General features: G+C 35.1%; 1 pseudogene; it reads right to left on the bottom strand.

Moving 5' to 3' along the window:
- Window positions 1-283: 283 nt before the first annotated feature.
- LOC149184394 (eukaryotic translation initiation factor 3 subunit A-like) overlaps window positions 284-21645 on the bottom strand; it is a 30867-nt pseudogene continuing 9505 nt past the window's right edge.

Raw genomic sequence — 21645 nt, 5'->3', positions numbered from 1 at the left:
ACTTTTATGTCATCTTCCTATGGTAAGTTGATAACAATGATTAAGGTATTGAACCCATACTACTGCAATTCATAGCCCTGATATATGGACTATTTAGACAATTCAATAAGATTATGATATATGGACTGTTCTGATTCAAGGTCTTGCATAAATAAATTCATTGACAAGCTTATATTATGCTCACTCTAAAAAAGACTCCATGCACAAAAGCTAAATCCTCAAAATTAGCAGAAGCTATATTTTTATACAAAATATTGAAAATCAGAAAATTGTATTACTTCACCTAACTACCAAACTGTACAATTCCTTTTAAATGGTCAATCTTCAACCATACAAAATTGTACTTCATATCATCCACACTAAGCCTCTTTATAACAGAAAAATTAGAAAAATGGTACCATCCTTGATAGGACCGTTATTTTCATTGTTTGGTACATTTGTGATACCTAGAAGATGCAACGATTAACTTTAGAAAAAATCAATAATGCTACTTTTAGAAGACACAAGAGAGTGTGTACACTTTAACACCAAAGTGTAAGAAATATACCAAATCCAAGATTGTCACACCATATGGCATAAAATAGTAGAGACAAATGAATTGAAAAAAGTAATAATTAAATTCCCCATCATATTTTGTAAGTTGTGTAACTCTAAAAGTAGGCCACATTTACAAATAACAAGTGGTCACATGACATAAGTGGTCACACTATAGAATAATAGAAAGCATGAAACAAAAGTAGGAATTAAATCCCATCACCTACTGTAACACTCTCAAAGTAGTTAGCCTTTCTAAAGAAGGAATGTGTTGCTCCAATTGCACTTCTGGGACCAGAGAAGATGAAGACAATTTGTCACTAAGCTTAGAGAGCCTGCCTAGCAGTGATTGAACTTTATCAACAATACCTAAAGGGTGGAAATCATTTTCCAATAGATGATACAAATTTTTCACTTCTTGCAGAACATATGTCATGACACCTTTGGAAACCTAAAATATAATAAAGACACAAGTTACCCACATAAGTAGATGTTTCCAGTTTCTTTTCATGAACCCAAAGAGCATTTAAAGTCAGTATGATTAACTTATATTCACATATCCTCAAATGTTAACTTATATTTGAAGGCAACAATTAACATACACCATATTTGCATAAGAAATAATGGAGATACGTAGAACCAAATACTTTGAGGTGAAGACGCTTTTGAATTATTAAAAATTGAAGCACATTATGATTATATGGTACATAAATTTAGTATAAGCTATAAATATAAGTAGATATAGTAAAATTTGTTCTAATATTGCACCACATTCTATCCACTTATAATTGAAACCATGTAGCTTGATAAAACAAAAATCTGTACAAGCATAAAAAAGTGCTTAGCATAATATATGTGTGCTCTGACTTCTCAACAACATGAAGGAAGGACATATTTTCATCAATAAATGATTTAATGACATGTATACCTATTACTTACCATTTCAGATAGAAGTGTTCAACGTGACAACTGCCAAAAACACATATTATTATTATACATATTGGAAGAAAATTCCTTGAACTAAGCATAAAATATAATACTTATACTGGAAAAACCTATACAAATGCAACATCTCAAGCATTGACAGATGAACTTAAGCTCTTTCATTGAAACAACATACCACTTATCTGGTATCCATTTTAGAATCCAAACTAAATCCCAAAAGATTGGCCATTCTTGAACTTCTTTCCTTCTCATTCTGTAGTTCAAAATGGTGAGTCCCGTGCTTGTGATAATAAGGGATAATAGAAATGGTAGCCAACAATCCAGATGATGCCATCAACTACAAATCCTTCTATACTAACTATTTATTTTAGCTTTTCTAGAGGATATAGAGCTTGTACCATGCATAAGCATGATACAAATGCCTTTCTAATATCCAAAATATATTTTCTAACTTTGAATAGAATATTTCCATCATTTGAGGTTTAGGGGTCTTCTTCAGAATCTTCACCATACACATAAGGCCATGAATATATTCTATGGAGTGAAGAGCTTCCTACATATCATATGCCATTCGTCACAAGAAATAGTATAAGGCAAAAATATATTACAAATAAAAAATTTATCTCACCAACCTGCCAGAGATCAAGCTCAGATGCAGTCTTCAGTTGCTCAAACCTTGGATAAAGGTAAAGCCACAAACTCTCACAGACATTCATGTCAAGACTATCCCTTTTATCTATGTATTTATTCAAATTCAAAATATGTTTGTGTATTATTTCACTAAGCTGACATGACTCTGTTGTCCATTTACGTTACAAACAAAACTAAAAGGCTCAATGTGTAGTCATCTGTTAATCCAATTAGGATTGTAGTTAGCCATACTAGAATAAAGACCTTATTCAAAACACTTTTTAATAGGAAACTAAAAAACAACACAATATTTTTCCTTTATGTAATCATTAGATGTTATATCCATTGCACATTCTAGAAGGAGTGTAGCATGTGTTTCTTCCATTGAAAGAAAATATATACTCTATCGTTGAAACAAAATATATAGAACAAACTCTTCCATACCTGCCATAGACAAACATTTAAAGCTCCTAAAACAAGATAGCTCAAGATCAATCAATTTTAGTGCATCCATTGGTGGGATTGGGGCAGGATATTTGGAGTTGTTAGTGAAAGAATTAAGTAGAATACTCATTAACAACCATTACTATATAAAATTATCCAAATTAAGCAATTTTTCCCTCTATTCCAACACTAGTTAATATGCACTCACCGCATATGATGCTTCCATATTTGAATTTCTAGGATTCACAAAGTATTTCAAGTATGGTCCTGTAGGTTTCCCAAAGAAACTTAAACCATGGGGTAACTAGTTACCGATTAAACTTGTATTTACTTTTCTCTCCATTGAAACAATCAAGCATAAAGTCCTATGGCATCTTCTCTGCCTCTAAGTTCTCAATATCAAGAGAAATCTTGGATGCCTGTACTTGAGCTCGAGCCAATTCATCCTTCTCATTGGAGAGATGGATGAAATACTTGATAACCTCCTCCAAGGAACTAACATTCATTTGCAGGCATACAATGCAACAATGAATAAGCCCATCCTTTGCGGACCTTCCATGCCTCATATCCACACAAAATTCCGCATATTTGGACATTATCTTTTCCAGTGACTTTTTCCATGATCTGTACCATCTTAGGATATTCTGACACATAGGAAATAGTTAAGTATAACTTGGTCTAGTGTAGAGTTAGGTAAAGTGTGTTTCTTTACTATGTACTTTTGTATCTTACAATCTGACGGTCACGATATGTTCTAGACATTAAATGATCCGACAATTCATTGTCTCCTTGGTATTACTGACGCTTGATCTGTGGCTTAACAACTGATTGGTCCATGATCTCTATTTAAATATCATGGAGTGTCATTTGTAGGGTGACCATTCATGAAAGAAGCTTATGTAAATTTTCTTTCTTTTATTAATAAATTGCATGAAGTGGCTGTGTTGGCTCAGATCGTGGATTATTTCCCTCTTTGAGGGTTTTAACCACGCCAAGAATATTGGTGTATTGATCTGTGATCTATTTGTGAGTGGTGTCCTTTGGTGTTCTATTTAAGGAACTTACCCTGTAAATTACTACACGGTATCAGAGCTATTTGAGGACCGCATCTGTTGGTGATCCAAATCTGAAGCCGGTACAAGTGCATGTGACTGTCGTTTCCTAGATCTATTGTTTCTGACTGCTTTTGGGCCAAGAGGATTGCTCTACTTTATTAGGAGCATATGTTCTAGGCAGGAACCCCTTCTGTTTCACGCGAAAAGGTTTCCCGTAGGCCTAGGTACGTCATCTTTAAGATCTGGAGGTATATAGTGTTTATTTTCAATTTTAGTTATTCATCTCTCTGGTTATTTCACTTTATTTAGCTCTTTGTTTCTTTTATTACTGGATCTATACATTTCATTTATGCATATGCTCTTTTCCCTACGACTCTGTACAATCTGGACAAATCAGAAACATAAAGGAAGGATTTTTCTCATGCGTATTCTCTTTTTCACCATGCCTTACTGTGATCTCGAAAAATCAGAAACATTGAGAAAAATATTTAGTTTTTGGCGGAAGCTAACTTCAAGCCATAAGGTTTGGTTTTTTTTGTATGTCTGTGTTGGGTTGTGTAGTTTACTTTTTTGTAGGCAAAAATGGTTTTTTGAAGTAAGCACGCACCTGAAAGCTTCAGTGAAAAAAAAAATTACTAACCTTTCCCCATTCCTCTTTTCCAAAAATTACTAATCTGTTAAGCTAGCTCACTTGGTCCAAAGTTACTTTATGAGAATAAAGGTCTTGAGTTCAAGTCTTTCTTTTTGTTAAGTTAGTTTTTCAAAAAACACATGTAACTTATGTTTTAAAGTTACTTTATGTAAAAATGTTCTCATTCATTATAAAAAGTGAGTCACTTATAATTCTAAAGTCTCTTTATCTTTTATTTAAGCTACAATTTAGTGGGTAGCTCATAAAGTACCATTATAAAAGTGACTTTCACTTATTTATAAAAGTGGGTCACATAAGATAATTTTTTTTAAAGTGAGCTAATTAGATTAAGTTTGGAAAGGGGGGAAGGGGTTTAAAAATACAACATTATCATTCACTTCCTCACATTCACACACATCGTCGGCATCTCCAACAACTTTTCTTCAAAAAGTCATAACTTCTTCATCTGTAAGCCGTTTTCAGAGCCATTTTTTTTTAATCGGCCTAATTTTTTGATATCTTTCCATTGAAATATTGAGTTTTAGCATATATAAATTTTTTTCTGTTAAAATGGAAAGTCCATGCCAATTTATTATTGACATCACCAACTACTTACAATGGTGGTCCTACATTGTGGACTTACTTAGAAGTAAATGTCTTTACAGAATAGCTTCAGGCCAAGAAACTAAACCTAAAGATGAAGATAAGGAAGCCAAATGGGAAAATAGGCAAGATCAAGAACGTGTGTTGATAGCAATGTCTATTTCTCCAAACCTTAGATTCCATATCACAAAACTTGATACCCTTGATGAAGCAATGAAACAACTCACTACCGTTTTTGGAATTAAAAATGAAATTAGAGCCCATCAACTCGAAAATGACTTGCCTACGTTGGACCCCAATAATTTTTCTTCCATTGAATATTTTTTTGTCTAAGTTCAAGACCCTTAGACTTCTCTTGGAAGGTGTTAAGGTTAAGAAATAAGATGGTAGCCTTATCTATTCCATTCTTACTAATTTGGGATCATCCTACCCTGTGCTTGTTTCCACCTTCCATTCTACTAGAGAAGCCTTTATTTCTCAAGAACAAGACTACAAGTGCCCCTCTTTTGATGCATTTTGTGATTCTTTAATAATAGAACAAAAAAAATTCTTACATGTTGGTCTTCTTAATCTTGGAAACTCTTCTAAGAAAGCCTTAGCGCACAGCAACAACCAAATTCAAAGAATCCTAAGAAGTAGTATCCTAAAACAAATGGTCCTAAACCAAACAAGGGTCCTAAGCAATTTTAATCTCAAAATGAAAAATCAATTCAACAAAATGATAAGGCAAATAAAAACAAAGGGAAGAATACTGATAGACATCACAACTTCTGTAATTAAGATGCCACATAGTATCCAAATGCTTTATCGAGATGGAAGCGTTGGAAGCAACAATGAAGAAGCATAACATCCATTTGGAGCACTCTTCAACTTCAACTTCATCTTTAGGAATAACACTTTCTGCATGTGGTTGTCAAGCATCTAAGTCTGGTTATGCCCTAAATGTATCTTCTTCTTCTCATTCTCATGAGTGGCTCCTTGATTGTGGAGCTTCTTATTACATGGCCAAAAACAAAGCCATGTTTTTTTTCTTTAAATGATTGTAACACCAAAATATATATGTTGGTGATAATAGATCTCTTAGTGTTTTAGGGACTGGAACTGTTCATCTAGACAATGGTCAATTTAATGATTTATTATGTGTTCCAACCTTATCCTGCAACCTTCTATCGGTATATCAAATAACTCATTCAGGTGAAGGTAAAACCGTTAAATTTTCACCTCACGATGTTGTAATTAAGGACCTAAGAGAACCTAAACAGATTTTAGCTATTGGCATTGATGATGATTCTACAAGGTTGTATAAGTTTAACAACTTTGGGTCATCAACTCTTCCCTCGGTATTTTTTTTCTCATAATGATGAAGTGAGCAAACTTTGGCATGAGCAATTTGGTCACTTAAACTATCGCTCCCTTCAAAATCTATGTAAAGAAAATATGGTGACAGGTTTTCCTATGGTATCTTGTAGAGATGGTGTTTGTTTTGGATGTGTACTTGGAAAACATCATCGAGATAGTTTTTAAAAACGTGCCTCTTGGCATGCCTCAAACCCTTTGCAACTTGTGCATAGTGATTTATGCGATCCACTTCTAGTTGTTTCATTCTCTCGCTACAAATATTTCTTAACTTTCATTGATGAATTCTCCAGATGCAATTGGTTATACTTCTTAAAACTCAAGAGTGAAGTATTTAACATGTTCTTAGCCTTTAAGGCCTTTGTTGAAAAACAATCTAGACATCAAATTCTTAAGCTAAGATCTGATAATGGTGGAGAATTTCTTAACAACAAACTCATAAAATTTTGTACTGATCATGGAATTAAAATGCAACATATTGTTCCATATACTCCATAACAAAATGGTGTAGCTAAAAGGTAGAATCACATCTTAAAGGAAATGGCTAATTATATGCTTCAATCAAAGGGCTTAGTCTTAATTTTTGGGCAGAAGCAATTAATTGTGCCAATTACATGGTAAATAGCACTCCTACTAAGGTTTTAAAGAATATCACTCCAGAAGAAGCATGGAGCTCAATTAAACCACATGTTAGTTAGTTTCATTTTTTTGGAAGTGAAGCATGGGCCCATATTCCAGATGAGAAACATAAAGCCTTAGAACCTAAGAGCGAAAAATGTATTTTTTTTGGATATTTTGAATATGTCAAAGGATATAGACTTCTTTCACCTAAATCCTAAAATATTATCATTATAAGAGATGTAAAGTTTGTTGAAAATATATGAGCCTACGAGCCTAGTTCGGCAGATGTGCCACGTCTCTCTATCCCTTCTACTTCTGAAAATATTTCTTCTTCAGATGATGATAGCGAGGATGAAAATCCACCCCCACCTTCTTGGGATTCTCTTTCAGCTCCTCAATTTCCAAAATGGATATGCGCTACTCGAGATGTAGCAGGTGCTATTGCAGGTGATCCTATAGATCAACATCGCACTCATTCTTAATTTTATAGAGCCTCTTCTTTACTAGCTCAAGCTCCTGCGAATTATGATCATGACACCTTTACAAAAGCTTCAGGCCATCCAGATTGGGATGCAGCTATGAATGAAGAATATCGTTCATTATTGGCAAATTATACATGGGATCTTGTTCCTCTTCCAAAGGGATGAAAACTTGTTAGATGAAAATGGGTTTACAGAACCAAGTATGGACTAGATGGAAAAGTTGATAAACATAAAGCTCGTCTTGTTGCTAAGGGTTTTTCACAAGTTGAAGGCATTGACTATATTGAAACCTTCTCCCCTATTGCCAAAATGAACTCTATCCGCCTTGTTCTTTCCCTTGTTGCCTCTTTCAAATGGGAAGTCCATCAAATGGATGTTAAATCTACCTTTTTGCATGGGTACTTGCATGAATAAATCTATATGGAACAACCTCTTGGATTTATACAACTAGATTCTAGCCTTATATGTCAACTTAAGAAATCCCTTTATGGTCTCAAGAAATCCCCTTGGGCTTGGTATGCCAAAATGGATAGCTTTCTTTTAGATACTGGATTTTCTAGGTGTCATTCTAACAATATTGTCTACACCAAGAAAGTGGGTAAGTCCCTTATCATTCTTGTTCTTTATGTTGATGATCTTATCATTACTGGTAGTGATCCCAACCTTATAAACCATTTGAAGTCCAGCCTTAACAAGTAGTTTGAAATGATAGACTTAGGACACTTGCATTATTTTCTTCATCTTCAAGTCTTGTAATCCAAGGAAGATATTTATCTTTCCCAGTCCAAGCATGCCTGTGATATTCTACGCAACTTTCACATGGAATATTGTAAGCCAACCCCTTATCCCTTTCAGTCTGGAGCCAAACTTTCAGTCACTTGTACTTCCCGTGAAGTTGAGACTATCTTATACCGTCGACTTGTAGCAAAAATTTTGTATTTGACCCATACTCATCCTGACCTTTCCTTTGATGTTGTACTTATTGCTCAGTTTATGAAAAATGCACATGAAAGTCATTGGAAAGCATCTAAAAGAATACTTTGTTATGTTTGAGGTACAATTCAGTTTGGGATTCATTAAAGTGCAGAAGCATCTCCTTTATTTTTTGGTTTCACTGATTCCGATTAGGCTGGTGACCCTGATGATAGTGTTGTAGCATTTTTTGGTTTTGATAATTTATAATAAATTAGTCCAAAAAATGAAAATATTTTTCAAAAAATGTTAAGCTAGGATATGGACAAAAAGTATATCAAATAAAAATGTTAGGAAATTTTTTGATAACATGTTCATATCAAAGAAAATGTTAGAATAGATTCCCTAAAAAAGGAAGGAAAAAATAAAATGTTAGGTTAGAGAGAAAAGAAGAAAGCAATAAGCTCTAAAAATGTGCAAGTATAGGTGCCACTACTTTTACTTTATTATGCAAAATAATGGTTATGTGTAGCTTTTCATAAATTCCACAACCCATGACAGTCAAATAGTTTAATCTTGACTAGTTCATGCTTTAAATTTCATGTTTATAGTTAGAGAATAAAGATCTAGCCAAACTATTTAATCTTGGCATATCAGTAGTTAGGTAGAGAATAATAAGGAGCTCATAAGTTTAATCTGAGCCCTTGGATGTTATAATGTTAGAATTAGATAGTTTTCTTTTCAAAAGAAAAAGGAAAGAAAAGGCTCTGCTAGCCTAAATGCACCCAATTAAGTGAAGAGAAAATGTTAGGGTAAGTAAATGGCCAAGTAGAAGAAAAGTTAAAGAAGTACATTTACCATGCTTGATCATGTGTTTCAGTGTGTAGGAGCAGTTATGAAATTGAAAATATGTTCACAAGTTGATTTGGTTAACTTCCTCTCATTCATTTCATTCCCCACTACATCCTTACTAATTTCCTCATCATCCCATCATTTCTTAAGAAAACACCTTTTTCCCTTCATTTTCACGCTTTCCCTTGGTTTCACACATTTTCCTAGCAATTTACCCTCCAAACTCATTCCCGTACCTAAAAACCCCTTTTCCCTAGTGTGAAATCCATTCCCCTTTGAATAAATCACTTTCCCCTTGTTATTTTCCTATTTTTCCTAAAAACCCATAAAACCCCTTTAAGCCTGAGTTTGGTTTACCTCTGCTTTATAAAGTTAACTCCACCAATATACCTGTTTAACTCATATCCGCTATGCTTTAATCCCGATCCCACTTTATTAAAACCATAACATTATACTTTTAACCCGCACTTTATTCATTAAAATAATTACAAATCACTTGTAATTATTCCATGTGCCCGCTAATATCCGCGCCTACTCCCTCCATGCATCTCAACCGCGTGATAGCCATTTTATCACTTACTCCCAGATCTAATTATCCACAGCCATATCACGTGCTCTCGATCTCCAATCTTTAAAGGCCTGAGAGCACGCGAGATTCGTGGTTTTGCTCGGGTCCCTTGTGGTTACGTGTCATTTCCACGTTAACTTCCGTGCCCTCGGAGAAAAACCACCCCACGGATAAAAGTGTTGCGATGAGCCTCTGAAACCACTCCCCTACGTACGGTAAAATCATCCGCTATACACTTAACCCTTTCGCACCAAATTTTAAAAGTTATCCGTTTAAACGCCAAAATCCTCACTTTCGCTCTTTTAGTCTGTTTACGCAGTAAAACCTGTATAACCCTCCTACGCCACCCTAAGCCTCTGCAACTAATGTAACCATTGTTTGCCTCCCGAAAATGCTTCAGACTCCATCCACAGACCTTTCAACTCAAATGAAGTCATTGTGGCCCTCCTTGTCAACATGTTTTTGACTTAACAATTGTTGTATTTTGCAGGTGATTAGCAGAAGACTAGGAGACTGGGTAAGTGGTTTTTATACCAGTTAAAAACTTTTTGTTCTAGATTCTCGAGAAATGAATTCAAATGATTTTCCTGTTCAAATAGAAATCAGGACTAAACCAAAGATAGAGCTGAAGAAATCATTTACACAGTAAATGTTAAAACAAACAATTTACACAGTTAAAAGGCAAAACAGAGGAGGCAGATAAAACATACATTTAAAAGACAAACATATGATCAATATCCAAACTACCTGATGCTAAGAAATAAAAAACTAAATGATTTATTGTTGAAATACACAGTAAAAACTTGAAATGTACAGTAAAAGTAAAAAAGCACAGTAAAGGATATTGACTGGTCAATAAGCTCAGAGAGTATCAGATTAAAGTGTATTAGATGAAATGTCATAAGTGAATATGACTTCCAGCGTGAAGATCAAATAGACAAGTAGCTTAAAGCATAAAATATCAAATACCAAAACCAGCAAAACCTAAATAACAGGGACAACAAGCAAGCAGTTCAATAGCTATCTCTATCTTCTTGTATGAAGATATTTCATTTTCCTAGAATAAATCCTTATACAGTTTAGGATATTTTCTTAGTTCTACTATTGTATAAATAACTCTCTTCTCGAGTTATTAAGGGTTCATTGTTCACCCTTGAAGAAGCATTTGTAAACATTTGATGTACTAGATTTTCTAGACCCTTAATACAAAGCAAAGGATTCTGAATTTAGTTTTACATAGTTTGTGTTTCCTGTAAGTTTTTCCAGTATTACACATTATGTTTTTCTTCATATTGTTATTTCTTACAGAGATACCTAGGTAGGAATAATTGTGTCTCAATCTATTCCTATAAGCTTCTGAAGTGATAATCATTAAAGAGAATGGATTAATGAATTGTCTCTTTAATTAATTCCCTCTAAATCAATAAATCATGAGCATCTTGTTGTAAGCATAAGCATATTTTCTTGAACCTTCTGAACACCGGTCAGAGGTTTTCATACTTATGATTATTTAATTTTCTATCTAAAAACTGTAATAATCATATTATTTTTTGTTTCTGCTCACCTCTATTCAAGCTTTATCACTGTGTGAAGTTTTATATCAGCCCTCTACTTTGGGATTAATATTATTCAAAAGGTTAGGCATTACAATGTTATATTTGTTTCATTCATTGGTCTTCTAAACTAAAACAAAAACCCCAAAACAATTACCTTAGATGCTCTGGCATTGATAGCTGACCACTATTATCTCAGAGGTACAATAGATCGGAAGTCTACTATAGGTTATGTTTTCACTCTTGGTTCTGGACCTATTATATGGGCTTGCAAGAAACAAAGTATCATTTCTCTTTCTTCAGCATAAGCAAAGTATCGTAGCGCTATAGAAGATATTAAGGAGGCCCTGTGGCTTCGTCAGATCCTGTCAGAGTTTGGCTTTCAGCAACAACATCCGACTACACTTTGGTGTGATAATCAAAGTGCCATTCAACTTTGCAAAGATCCAGTCCAACATTAGCACAAAAAACACATTGAACTACACATGCACTTCATATAAATCTCATTCATGACCATGTTCTTGAAGTGCAATATTGTTCAATAGATGATCAAGTTGTAGACATCTTTACAAAGGCTCTCATAGAGGTGAATTTTACTGAACTTCAATTTATGGTTGGATTTCAAGAAGTTGTCACTAAGGGGGGATAGGTTCTAATGCCTCCTACCTTCTCCTATTGTGTCATATTTTTACATCCTTCAATCCTATCCCAAGTTGTTCTTAAGGGGAGATGTTAGGATATTCCGACACATAGGAAATAGTTAAGTATAACTTGGTCTAGTGTAGAGTTAGGTAAAGTGTGTTTCTTTACTATGTAATTTTGTAACTTACAATCCGACGGTCACGATATGTTCTAGACATTAAGTGATTTGGCGGTTCATTCTCTCCTTAGTATTATCGACTCTTGATCCATGGTTTAACACCTGATTGGTCCATGATATCCATTTAAAGAGCATGGACAGTCATTTGTAGAGTGACCATTCAAGAGAGAAGCTTATGTAAATTTTCTTTCTTTTATTAATAAATTTCTTGAAGTGGCCGTGGTTGATCAAGTTGTGAACTGTTTCCCTCTTTGAGGGTTTTAATACGTCAAGAATACTGGTGTATTGATATGTGATTTGTTTGTGAGCGATGTCCTTTCGTGTTGTATCTGAGGAACTTACCTTGTAAATTCCTACATACCGCTTTGATGTTATCAAGTTGTGAAGTGTTTGTAATGATGCCTGCTTCTATCCAACATTCATCAACTCTGCATACAATTTACAATAAATCTCATTAATATTCTATATCATTACTGAAAGGGTTAGGCACATATTTCTACTTCTGAAAACAGATTACCGTGGTTTCATGTGTTCACATCTAGGCACTAAGCACGTGCCATTTATTTTTTATAATTATTTCTCTAAAATATTTCAACTCAGACCTGAGATAATGAGACAAGCTCTTCTTATGTATTGTTCCTTATGTCGAAGCACAAAAGTGTCAACATTGATAATTAATTATTATTCTCCATAATTGCTGAAATAATACAAGATAAAAAATATTTAGGCACTCTCAGGACATAAATAATCATGAAAAATCACCTAAGAATTCTTAATTTTCTATGTAAAATAATAAAAGTGCAAAGACCCTCTCATTAGTGAATGTGAGAGGAATCATAAGAGTACATCCCTGACAGGAAGTGTATCCTTGCCCTAAGTCACACACTTCAGGTTGAAGTTCAGGTTCAACAATGATTAGGTTTAATTCGAGTTCAATTTTTTTGATGAGGTTCAGATGAGGTTTTCCATTAGGTTCATCTATATAGTATATACATTTTCTATATATATGCTACTATGGACTTGGAAACTGCTAGGATAGACTACAAGCTTGAGTTGTGACATGATGTTATTTATGAGCTTAAGCTATGGACTTGGTGAATGACCATAAGGTTCATCGAACCTCAATTTTTTTTTTAGGTTCTCCAAATTTCAAATCTCAATGTTGAAGTTCAGAGAACCTTGAAACATAGTCCTTGCCTAAGTGGTTTTGAAGTGAAAATACAAAACAATTGTAAAGCAATAAAGAGAAAATGTACTAGACTTGTTATAATTTTACTGTAATAATCAAAACTATAACCAAACAATGATGGAATATCCCTGTCCTATTTCTATAATAAAAAATACCATGGATCAAAATAGTCATATCAACCATTAAAGGTCACATAGACCTGAAACTAGGAGTGAAAGGTTTCTTTTCAGTAGTTTTTGCTCACCTAGCAGACAAAGAGAATGTCTTTAAGGAGGGGCCCTATTTCTTTAATAATGTTGGACTATTCATGCGGCACTGGGAAGAGTGTTACAACCTAGATTAGGAAAAAATGCTGGCAGCACCAATCTAGGTCAGGTTTTTCGACCTCCCAATGGATTTCTGGGTCCAGATATTGTGGAAGGGATAGGTAACTCGATTGGAACCTTCATCAAAGTAGCAGATACAACAAGAAAAGTAAGGTACACTTCTTATGCCTGGATTTGTGTGTACATGAACATTACAAAACCTCTCCCTGATAGCATAGAAGTAGAATATCATGATTAAATATGGCAATAACCACTGGATTATGAGCATATAACATTTAGGTGTAGGAGATACCATGAATAGGGCAACCTATTCAGATCCTGCCCCTTGAACATCCCAGAAAACACACAAGGAAACAAGAAAGAGGAAGGATCAAGTAAGGAAATGGAAGGAGGCTTTCAGGAGATCCATGTTGAGTGATAGAAAGGTGTCTTTTTAACTCCTAATTACCTTCACATTAACTATCAACCCAGGGACGAATTTTTATTTCAAGTGTGTACTTAGTCTGAGGTGGATATTTACTCAAGAGTAATGTTATGAATGATGTAGTACAGTGCTCAAAATACAAGAGGAAACAGATGCTCAAAATGAGATCTACTTACAACAAAGCACTTTAAGACTTAAATCACGCATTCAGAAAACTACAACAAATGATCAGTCAAGGGTACAATAACAGTAACTCATCCCTTTGTAAACTGACGTAGCTGAAGATAATCAAGGAACAGATCATCAATCTTGGAACTAGAAAACAAATGTCAATGCCCACTACAGTTTCAGATCTTTCTTCACACCAAAGAAAAGATAATGCAAATAACAGGAAATGAAACAACAACTAGGAAATGTAACGACAACTAATTCTTATAAACAACACCACCTTAATCTACAAAAATAAGTGCAACAGGTGTATCCTACAGAAATCAGATAACAATCTTTACTCTAAGAATAAATCGGACAGCACATGGAAATAGAACATAGACTAATTAGCAACAACACTCAGAGCCAAAAAACGAAGATGAATAACACACACAACACACCTTAGTATTGACAGAAATAGTAATATGACCTTGGTACCACAAATATCAATCTCAGTCGTAAACAAGAAAGATCGTAATTCGTAATGGAACAACAATGTCAGTTGAAAAACAATCACGATTAAGTGTAAACCATAGACGAATATAGTAATACCAACTTATGAAGGTCACAACACAGTTACGGTGTAATTGAACAACAATAACATTCTGTAAGGATCAACAACATTATATCAATGATTAAAAGAACATCAATGCATTAACAAGTCTAGATGAATCAATATGACATTCCTGGCATCAAGAACAATATTACTTAGTTGAATGTAAATCGAATATAACAGAACTATGATGTAAAATAAAAAAACACATTAGATTACGAAACAAAACTGATAATGAAAGCCACACATGAACTACAGATATAATATACAGCAACAGCACAATCCACCAGAGGCTGGGCCCTTAGCTGCCAGCGGATGCTACTGGGCTACTTCATATAATGAGAATGAACAACAACTCCGAAATCATATATTAATCATCAAACTGTGAAATCATTACAACAACTGAAGCTTTGAGAATTACAACATGCAACAATCCCTTTTTCCTCCTATCCTATCATGAATCATGAATCCTTAATTCTGAATTTCTAATTCTCAAATCATAATTCTGAATCCATCATTCTCAATTCTACATTCTCTCAGCCATCCTCAATTCTGAATCTCTAATCCTCCATCCTCTCTCTGATCTCTAGTTTCATTTAAATAGAGAGAGATCAGAGAGAAGTTACAACAAAGATAATTACAACATGATTTCTATTACAAAATTGGATTGTGTGGAGCGATAAAAAGGTGTCTTTTGAACTCCTAATTACCTTCACATTAATTATCAACCCAGGGACGACTTTTTATTTCAAGAGTGTACTTAGTCTGAGGTGGCTATTTACTCAAGAGTAATTTTTTGTAGTATAGTGCTTAAAACCCAAAAGTAAATGAGTGCTTGAAAAAGAAATCTAACAATAACATAAACTCAAATGCTCTGAAATCCAACTATTCACTCAGCAAACATCAATTGAGGATACAGTAGCAATAACTCATTCCTCTAGAGATTGATTCAATTGAAATCAAACCGGAACAAGACAATGAATCTGGGAACGAGGAAGCAATAACCAATGTTCTCTACAGTTGACAGTCCTGCTTTAAAGCAATCAAAAGGAAATTGAACTTGAACTTAAGCTGCCATTGAAAGTAAACTAGGAAAACTCTTTAAAAGCAAACTAGCGCAATTAATCAATAGAAATGAACAACAAAGTAAATGGGTGCATGTCTACAACTTAACTACTTCAAAAGGCTAAATCACACCAAGCATTGCATCAGTCGAAGGTTCGGTAGCAATAACCCATCCTTTTCATAACTGATGAGAACAAATCCGAGGTCTGGGAGCTAGGTAGCAGATGCTGGGGCTCACTACAGCCTGAGATCGTCCTTGATGAAATGGCAAGTAAATGAAACAACAAATCAGCAATCTTGAAATAGACCAGCAATTGAAATCAAACAACACGCAGAAATAGAACACCATTAACTAATAATGAATATGAAACAACGATGGAAAGTCAAATACAAATGCATAACAACTTAACACACGGCGCACCTCAATAGCAATCTGATCTTGGTAATCCACTTGTCAGTCTTAGTTATAAATAATACGATTGTCTTTTAGAATGGAACAGAAACGTTCATATATTCAACAATCGCAAGGAAATATAATTTCTAAGATGAATTCAATAATACCAATGGTCAAATGTTACAACACAGACATTCCATAATTGAATAGCAACGGTATCCTGTAAAAACCATTTATATCAGCACTTAAAGAAACAGCAATGCGTTGCAAAGTCAATATGATATTTATGTCTCAGAAAATGAGATTACGTGATAGAGCTGTGATGTAAAATAATAGAACATACCAGATTACCAAGTAAAACTGATAAGAAAACCACACATAAAACAAAAGAATATAATATACAGTAGCAACAACAACGTACTCCACCAGAGGCTGGGCCCTTAGCCGCCAGTGGATGCTGCTAGGTTACTTCAGATGAACAAAATGAATAACAACTCCCAAATCATGTATTAATCATCAAAATATGAAATCATTACAATAACAAAAGCTTGAGGATTACCACATGCAACAATCCCTTCTTCTTCCTATCCTATCATGAAGCCTTGCTTCTGAATCTCTAATTCAAATCATCAATTCTCCATTCTCTTAGCCATCCCCAAATCATCCTCAATTCCATCATTCGAATCCCTCTGAAATCACCCACCTCTCTGATCTCTGTTGTGATTTAAATAAAGAGAGATCAGAGAGCAGTTACAATCAAGATAAGTACAACATGATTTCTATTACAAAATTAGATTGTTTCCAACCAATTGATAAACAAGAAGATATATTTCCATCCAGCTTTCAACAAGAGCAAGACGAATTTGGCTTTGCAGCTGAGATTTGGAGGACGGCCGCAACAACAAATCTGAGAAAATCATGCTCAAAGAACCCTGCGTTTCTCTCAGTACAAGCCGAATTTGGGCAAACCGTTCTTCACTAAAGTTAATTGGGCCCGTTCTGGACAAAACCCATGTTCCATATTTTCCAGATTCTGCTTCATTTTCTCATAATCTCAACCGTAAAACCATCACTTCTTATTCCAACGAATTTCTGAGTTGGCACTTTTAATGATCAAGTCTTCAATCTGGAAATTATCTTGGAGGCTAAAAATGGTGAATAATGTTACAACTGATTCGTTAAATTTTCATTGATAAAATAATGCATAATCATCAATTTATTAGAAATAAAGGAGAAGAAATAATATTCATTCATAAGAGCATAAATCATTATAAAATGGATTTAAATAATAAATTATAATAAATGACGTGATGAAGAATGGTAGAAATGGGTGGAATAAGTGTTCACAAGTGATAATAATAATGGCATATTAATGACCCAACAGATTGTTTCCAACCAATTGATCAACGAGAAAATATGTTTTCATTCATCTTTCAACAAGAGCAAGGCGAATTTGGCTTTGCATCTGAGATTTGGAAAATGGTCACACAACAAATCTGAGAAAATCATGCTCAAAGAACCCTTCTTTTCTCTCAATACAAGCCGAATTTGGGAAAACCATTCTTTGTTAACGTTAATTTGGTCCGTTCTGGACAAAAATCATGTTCCAGACTTTCCAGATTCTTCTTCATTTGCCCAGAATCTCAATCGCAAAATTGTTACTTCTTATTCCAACAAATTTCTGAGTTGGAATATTTAATGATCAAATCTTCAATCTGGAAATTGTATTGGAGGCTAAAAATGGTGAATAATGTTACAACCAATTTATTAAAACTATCATTGATAAAATCATGCATAATCATCAATTTATTAGAAATAAAGGAGAATAAATAATATTCATTCATAAGATCATAAATCATTATAAAATGGATTTATATAATAAATTATAATAAATGACATGATAAAGAAGAGTAAAAATGGATGAAATAAGTGTTAAAAAGTGGTCGTATTCACGGCCCAACAATCCACAGAAGAAAAAGGAATCAAAAAACACCAGGTATCCAAAAGAGTCCTCAGAAAGAGAAGGAATAGGAAAGCCAAAATAAATTTGTAGTGCTACAAGAGGAGGAAATGGATGAGATACTTATGGAAAGTAGTGGAGAACTTGAGGAGCCCAAACAGAAGGAAAAAGGAAAGCAACAGGTACCGACAAAAACAGTGGAAGAAAAAGAAGGAGAAATAAACAGAGAGCAAATAGAGCAAAATCAGATGGAGATAGACATACAAAAGGAAAACTTCAGCAAGGAGGAACATGTAATGAAGAGACTACTATACAAGTGGAGGCACCTAGATGAGAGGTTGATCCTTGAAGATAAAAAACAACTATACAAAGAAATGTTTCAACAATAAAAACTAAAACAAGGAATGATAGTGACAAATAAACCAGAACATCTTGGATCACAAGGAGGACAAGGCCCGGAAATGGGAGCATCAGGCAAAGGAGGGAAAAAATGGGTAGAAGACCCATGAGTGAATCCATCCAAATGGTGGGAGAAATGCTAGTTAACTCAGGGAGAGTGGTGCCATTATCGGAGGTATTCCACCAACCAACCAAACTGTTGAAATGATAATCACGACCTAGAACATAAGAGGTCTGAACAGTAAGGGGAAACAGAGATATCTTAAAGAAAGATTGAGGAAAGATAAGCCAAGTGTTATGCTACTACAAGAAACCAAGATCAGTGAAATAAATATGAAGGAGATCATGGGAAACTTTAGACCAAGGTATGAGGTAGTAGGACAAGATGCCATTGGAAGTGCAGGAGGATTGGCCATACTCTGGAACCCAGAAGATGTTCGATTCAAGGATTGGACAAGTATGCCAAGAATACTCTCTGGAAAATTTAGAAATATTGGATCCAAAGAATGGGTCCTTCTCTCAGGAGTCTATGGTCCCCATATCCCAGGAGAAAGGAAAAATTTCATTAGCAACATGACAAAAGTGAGAGGCTTGTATCAAAATATTCCATGGATAATAGGAGGGGACTTCAATATGATTAAATCCCTAAATGAAAAAGGAGGAGGAGTGCGCAGGGTGGATGCAGACATGGATATGTTTGGGGATACCATAAATGATCAGAGGTTAGTGGATATCACAACTACTAATGGAACTCATACATGGAATAATAGAAGAGGAGGTAGACATCAAATCACCTCAAGACTAGATAGATTCCTAATATCTAAAGAGATAGTAAGTAGAGACGTTTTTGTGGAAGCAATGATATTACCTGGGATGCGATCAGACCACTGGCCAGTGAGATTGGGGATTGAACTCAAATAAAGCCCTAAAAAATGACCATTCTAATTTGAAGCGTTTTGGCTTAGAGAGCCTAGATTCATAAACAAGGTAGAGGAATGGTGGAAACAGAGTGAACAGAGGGGCAGGAATAGAATGCAAACATTCCAACACAAGCTAAAGGAAATAAAGCAAAAAATAAAGGAATGGAACCAATAGGAATTTGGGAACATTATGAAAGACCAACAGCAGTTAAATCAAAAGATGGAAGAAATCCAACAAGAAATCATAAGGGAAGGGAGAAGTCCAGACTTAGCAGCAGAAGAGGGAAGATTGGTTAGCCAAATAGAGGAACGCAGGAAGCAAGAAGAGATCTTATGGCAACAGAAGTCAAGAGTAAACTAGTTGAGAGAGGGAGAGAGGAACACTAAATTTTTCCACAAAGTAATGATACAGCACAGGCAGAGAAACAGAATCTTCTCCCTGAAAAATGAGGCAGGTGAACGACAAACCCAGCATGAGGAAATGGAGGAAACCCTGGTGAGGCATTTCAAAGACCTCTTAATAGAACCTCATGAGGAAAGATAGGAGGCAACCCATAGAATTTGTAATGAGATCCCCAAGTTAATCACTAGAGAGAAAAACCTTGCGATAATGAGAGCAATCACGATAGAGGAGGTTGAGGAAGTGGTGCAAGGACTAAAGAAAAATAAGGCCCTGGGACCGAATGGATTTATGTCGGAATTCTACCAAGCAGCCTGGAAATTTATAGGCAATGACATTGTAGCGGTGGTGGAAGAATCAAGGAGAAACCAAAAGGTATGTCCAGGACTAAATGCTACCCTTCTTTCTCTCATACCTAAATCCTCTAAGTCTGATGAACCACGGGGATTTAGACCGATTGCCTTGTGTAATGTTATCTATAAAATTATCTCTACATTAATAGCTAAGCGACTGAAACCGATTCTTCCTAGTATTATATCCCCTGAGAAAACAGGCTTTGTAGAAGGTAGACAGATTTTAGATGGTTTGATAGTATCCCAGGAAGTGGTGCACTCATTAAAATCTAAAAAGATGGTAGGAGTGATGATTAAATTGGATCTATCCAAAGCCTGTGATAGATTAAACTGGGAGTACCTAAGGAAAGTAATGGAAGCTTTTGGGTTCTGCAAAAGATGGATAGATTGGATTACAACAATGATATCTACCCCAGTCTTCTCAATCCTATTAAATGGAGCCCTGACACCCACCTTCAATGCCACCAGAGGGCTAAGACAGGGGGATCCCCTATCTCCCTTCCTATTCATTATAGCAGTTGAAGGTCTAGGAAGGTATATCAAAAAGGAAGTACAGGAGGATAGAATCAAATGGATAAGGGTATGGGGGAATGAGCTTTTGATAACCCACCAGTAGTTCATGGATGACATTATGTTATTCTGTAATGTGTCTCTTAGGGAAGTTAAAAGAATGAAGGACATCCTGGAATTGTTCATGGAAGCCTCGGGTACCCAAATTAACAAAGAGAAATCTTGTGCTTACTTCTTTAATACAACAGGTAATGTCAAATCTTATCTATCAAGGATGTTGGGCTTTAGGGAAGGGGAGCTTCCAACTAAGTATCTAGGCATACCTCTGACAATCAACTCCTTAAAAATGGAAAACTAGCAGCAAACTATACAAAAGATCCAAGGTAGGATAGCCAACTGGGCATTCAGATCTCTAAACCTGGCAGGAAGAGTGGTATTAGTAAAAGCAATCCTACAATCCATACCAATTTACCAATTATCGGGGATGGCAGCACCGAAAGGAGCATGCTCCAAAATGGTGGAAATATTGAAGAAATTTATATGGGGAGGCTCTCAACAGTAGAAAAAATGGGCGCTAATGTCATGGCAAGGGATGATTAGAAAAAAGGAGGAAGGGGGCCTAGGATTGAAGGACCCATACCTCACCAACCAAGTTATGGGGGCCAAGCTTTGGTGGAGGTGGATGACTGGAGGAGGGGACCTTTGGAAACAAATATTGACTAAGAAGCATAACATGCCAGGGAGAACGGAGGATATTTTAAGACATACAGAAAAACCTCGTGGATCCAACATATGGAACTTAGCTAGCGAGAACAGGGATGTAATCACAAACCATGCCTTCTGGGAAATAAGAAATGGCAAAATAACAAATTTTTGGGACGGAGCTTGGGAACAATGTGAAAAATTAAATGGAAAGCAAGAACATAGAAGTATTTTGCA

This window comes from Pinus tabuliformis, chromosome 3_2 (genome assembly GCF_031772625.1).
Source record: "Pinus tabuliformis cultivar Carrire ecotype Pingquan chromosome 3_2, CPIR1, whole genome shotgun sequence".
Classification (NCBI taxonomy): Eukaryota; Viridiplantae; Streptophyta; class Pinopsida; order Pinales; family Pinaceae; genus Pinus; species Pinus tabuliformis.
Note: the sequence above shows the minus strand (reverse complement) of the source record. Positions and strands in the feature narration are given on the sequence as shown.